Raw genomic sequence first — 5,841 nt, forward strand, 5'->3', positions numbered from 1 at the left:
ATTATTTGTAATTTTTTTTCAATCAGCGTCCGTTCACATGAAGTAATTTCACGAATTTGACGTGAATTTGACATTCGATTTGACGATTTTGACATTTCGAAGATTTTTTTTAAATTTATTTCATGACCATGGATATAAGGTACTCAGTCAAAATATTAGAGAACGTGTGAACCACAGACATATAATTTCAGCCTTTCCCAAAGTGGGCGATAACGCGCCCTTGTGGGCGCTGCAGGCCTAAAGGGGGGCGGTAAGAGACCCAAAATAAAAATGGGGGCGTTGTGTAGAGGCTTAGGGGGAGATTTGTAATTTCATCTAGGAAGACACCGACTGAGCAATCGACTCTCGACTACAACTTGTAAACATTAAGAGATTGCTCAAACTAACTCGGTTCGATATTTCTCTCCGTGTAGTTTATATATCTGTCCTGTTTTATTGAATAAATAAAATAAAAATCATGTCAATCGGTAGCTCCGTTTCGAAATGAAAGTAGACACAAACAAACAAATAAAGAGGCAACAGATACAGTTTCGCATTTTAATAGTTATTAGTATTCCTAGATAGGTAATTTTCGTAGATAATAGACCGCGGGCAATCATGTTTTAACAAGTTTTTGTTAAATAACCCGATTTATGCATTCCTGTATCAATCGGCTGGTTCATAGAATACTTGTTCTTACTTGTTGAGTACGATTGAGCGTCGAATGAGATAAACGGGTTTATGCATGTTTGTCTTATTCCTGTCGGTGCGTGCTGCTTATGCACTCCTATATAAACAACATAATATTTATTTTATTTTCATTTGCGGTTTCGCGCGTAATAGATAATCAGTACTTAAATTCAACACTTACTTACATATTTCTCAAAACAAAAAAAGTCAGAAGTAAAAAAGAAGAGACGGCAATACTATGTGGAACATATTAAATTCGTATTCATTGAAAATCCCACAAACTCATCGTCGCCTTTGTGCCTTCTATGTCTAAAAACATTTTCAAATAAAGCAATGAAGCCTTCAAGACAGCAAGATCATTTGAATAAAATGCGTCCAGATAAGAAAGACAAGAATGTAGCATATTTTCAAGACCTAGAGAAGAAGCATAATACTCAGCCAAGTGTAGCAAAACTCTTTTCGGCGGTTGCTAAGCAAGATGACGACGGACTTTGAGCTTCGTACCTCTTATATATGTATATAATATCTCTTTGTTAATTGCTCAAAAAGGCAAACCACACAACATCGGAGAAGAGTTAATTTTGCCAGCAATAAAGGAAGTAATAACTAGTGTGCTTCATAAACCGGGCGCAGACATTATCCGAAAAATTCCTTTGAGTAATAATTCTGTGTAAAGACGAATTGATGAAATGACTGAAAATATTGAAGAATCGTTGTGCAATCGTCTGAGGACTAGTCAATTCTCAATTCAGCTCGATGAGTCCACTTTACCAACTAATGAAGCATTGTTGCTGTCTTACGTGAGGTTTATTAAAGATGAGCAAATATGCGAAGAACTATTGTTTACTAGAAATTTAGAGACCGACACAAAAGGCGAAACCATATTCAATACATTAGAAAAGTCTTGTGATGAGAAAGAGATTCCCTTGAAAAATATTATATCAGTTGCTACGGATGGCGCTCCGACTATGACAGGGTGCCATAAAGGCTTAATAGCGTACTTAAAAAATAAATTTCAGATGTCCTTGCTGTACATTGCATTATTCATAGACAACATTTAGAGATGTATACGTTAGGCAGCACTGTTCTCGATTCTGATCTATTTTGAAAACAAAGGGACGAAAATTATTATGACCTTAGCAATACTATAAAAATATTCTAACAAAAGGGTTTTTGTTATAACGTTTAGTAACGTTTCGTTTTTTTTTCAGTTTTGTAGCATCTATTATCAGTAGTATCTGTAATTTCAATAATTTTTGCAGCACGTTGCCTCGAATGTCCGAATATATTGAGCAAATAATTACATATATCGCCGCATATGTAGTACGAGTAATACAAAAAATATATAAAGCAAAGAATTAACCGTGCGCTATCTTTACAAAAACCTGGAGATGGTCATACGTATGAGTTCGTTGCTTTCGAGGACGAAGGTAATCTAGTTTATCCATCGAGTATATAACCAGAAATAGAGACGAATTAAGGGGCATATATTCCTGGTAACACATTAGAGCGATACAGCTCTTATAAATATCAACTCTCGTTTGCACTGAAATATAGACAGGCCAATTATTGACCTGTGTGTACGTCTCCGTACATTCCAAAAAATATTCTGCATTTATTGTAATAAAGATAATATCTCTAACAATGCCGTGCTGTTCAATTCGGTGGTGTGGGAAAAACAGCAAAACATCTAATTACAAAACAAACGGAATCACATTTCATAGGTAATTAAATATTAAATATGTAATTTTGCAATTGTCGTCCACTATAGCAAAGCTCAAGTTAACCGGTCGATTTCAAGTGAAATAGTTGACGACACCCACTGACGACGCCCGTCAATTGTTTCGAACTCGGGCTGGCCAATCGGAGCGCAGTTGTCACAGTAATGATATGGCCGAATAGTTTTCAAACAAATTAAATGACATTTCGCCTCTATTTCAGGTTATATACTCGGTGAGTTTATCCCAGAGTAGCCGTTCTAGCACTTCAATCAATCTATTTAGAGCGAGCGGAAGGAGGTTTCCATCACTAAATAGTTCTTGTGACATCATAGTGGGTACAAAAATGTGGCATGCTTGGTTTTCATACAAATTGCTGTACTTGCGAGTGTCATGAGATGAGACGAAAGCTTTTTTTTTTCATAAAGCAACTTTATCTACCCAGACTGGGAAATAATTTTGCCACTATCGATCACAAATAATAATTATAAAAATGTATATATTAGAATATTAGACTCTTACACTATTTAACACATTTTAATAAACATGGGCTATATTCTGGGAGCATATTGATTACTGGGGTATTCGCGACAAACAACGTGGTGTCGGCGCCATGGTTTTCACACTTATTTCGCGATAAAAACCAGTTGATTGAATTTAGAAACACCCATTATCACGAGATAATTATTGTTCTTGCCAAGTGACGTTTACAACATGAGACAAAACGTGAGCGTCGAGAATCGTCTCCCTCTACAGTCGAGAATATTTTTTATTCTCTACCGACCATGGTGCTCAAATCGTGACATGACAACGATAAGAACATTCCACTTGCTAGTCTAATGGAAGTTTTCCACCGGCGAGGCGAGACGAGACGAGGCGATGCGAGAAGAGAAATCTCGCCGGCTTATTTCCACCAAAAATTGCCATCAATAGCTCGCGCAAGTCATCGCGATCTCGCGCTATTATTGTGGATGGTGAAGATTCAGTACTGTTTAGTTCATCTAGCGATAAATACGCGACTGGAGTACAGTACATGTCCCGAAAATTATTAAATATGTTAACAGAAGAAGAATCAGATGAAACCATCTTTTTTAAATCGGAAATCGTACTTATACCACAATCTCGCGATTGTATTAATAGCTATTGCTCGCGTGAGACCTTGCGGGCACTCGCGAGAAATCGTGTTTCCGTTGCAGAATATAATATTCTATTTGGGCAGCAATACGGTTCAATATTACATCAACAAATATTTCAATTTTCGCCTCGCCCATCCTCATCAATCCAGACCATTTCCACCGAAGATGGGCTAGGCGAGAATTGAAATTTTGTCATACAAATTTCAATCCTCGTCTCCCGTCGCCTCACCGGTAAAAAACCACCTTAATAAAGCTAGTCCATCGAGTATACAATGGGCTAGTCAAGGTCAAGAGCACGTCAAACTTCAAACTAAGTTATAAATGCAACTCTATGAAGCTTACGATAAAAACGGTTCGAAGTGTCAAGCTTGATGTGTTCTTGTCTGTTTGATATTCAAATTCTATTAAACAAAATTACGGAAGGAATTTTACTGGAAAATATTTTAATTTCATACATACGAAAAAACAAATATCAATTCACAATGATTCCACCTGTTATGGCAAAATTTTACGATGGTCTTGAAAAACTTTGTAGAGCTAGAGGAATACTTGCAGGGTAAGTAAAATGTTCACTCACACCACAAAGCAATTGGGTACATATAGCGAACACACACATCTCAATCTCATTAAGTACCAAACTGCTGCGCTTTGCTGATGGTATACAGTATGTTTTTTTAAACTGGGACAACATGGGGAAATACGAAACTATAGAGGAGCTAAGTAGAGGATGCAGGGAAACTGTCATATTGCTGTCGTATGAAACATTAGTCTTTTTTTGTGAAAACAATTTTGGCATACATGAAAATGAACAAAAATGATTATTATAATATTTTTTACTGCTAATAGTGCTAAGCGACTCAATTTCTTGTAAGACATAATCAATTCATTGTAAAGTTGGGACAGCTGAAATTAGTCAAATTTAACAATATGTTTTTCATACACAATAAATAAAATTGACATTTTTTCCTGACGCTGATAGACTGCAATACGACCCTAAGTGTCGTATTCCAGAACTCTACTCAATGCTCAAGTCAGGATCTAAGTATGATTTCAAGCACTGGAAATACGACCGTAATGACAGGGACTTGAGTATGATTTCGAGTGCTTTAAACAATGCTCAAGTCAGGACTTGAGTATGATTTAAAGCACTGAAAATCATACTCAAGTCCTTGCCATTATGGTCGTATTTCCAGTGCTTGAAATCATACTCAAGTCTGCTCAAGTCCTGACTTGAGCATTGAGTAGAGTTCTGGAACACGGTCCTTAGTTTCATGTAAGGATCATTTTATTGTATTATAAGAAAAAATAGAGCCGGCAGAAGTTGGTCAAAATTAATAAAAATTTCTTTTTCATACAAAATTAATAACATTTTATTCCATTTGACCAACTGTAGTTACATGAAATTGTCCCTTTAGGAAACTGAGTATTCCTACAAGAAACTGTGTTCATTTTGTATGAAAAAATATTTTCTTAAATTTGACCATCACGATTCTCTCTTCCAGTATGTACTATATGTAATATGTAATGATCCTTACATTAAACTGAGTCGATAAACCCTAAAAAAAATTAATTAATTTTATCTATTTTTGTTCGAGCATTTTTTATGGACGACACAACACAATTGACCAAAAAATTTACCTATGCGAAAATTGTCTTCACAAAAAAGATTTTGATTTCTAAGTCACGTTCCCTGTACCTCCTACGGTTTCGAGGTTAAAAAAAGTACTGTAACTACTCCAAGCAATCCTTGTATCATATATTTTTCGATTGCCCGCATTTTTCAATCGCTAGAATAATCCTCATCGATACCGTTCTTGAACTATACAAAACCCCTGAAAACGTCCCGCTTTCTTCAAGAATGTTATCCAATTTTATATTATTTCGTAAGAAGCACTATCGAAGACATTTAATTCTTGTAAGAAAGAGATTACTCTCTTGTGTATTGGTGCCTTTGCCTTTTCCAATGGAAAAAACAATACCAAACAAAGTACTGAATACCCCGCGTTGGTATGCGCTATACAGTTTCAAGACAATGTCATTCGTCTTATTCAGTACGATGCATTTTTAAATGATATTAGGAACAAAATGAATAGATTGCCTACTATTTTGGTATTTTTATAATACGTATTAAAGTATGTATGAATGTACATGTCACGAATGACGTATGACATACATGAACCGTGTTAGTCCGATAATGGAGAAATATAAATGAAATATTTTGTTACGAAATTTTAATTTTTGAGGTGCATCGAGTACATAATGTACTCGATGTTGTGATGTTACAAAGATCTGAAAATATTATTTACATAAATTGTGAT

This window comes from Hyposmocoma kahamanoa, unplaced genomic scaffold (assembly GCF_003589595.1).
Source record: "Hyposmocoma kahamanoa isolate Upper Pololo Valley unplaced genomic scaffold, ASM358959v1 93, whole genome shotgun sequence".
Classification (NCBI taxonomy): Eukaryota; Metazoa; Arthropoda; class Insecta; order Lepidoptera; family Cosmopterigidae; genus Hyposmocoma; species Hyposmocoma kahamanoa.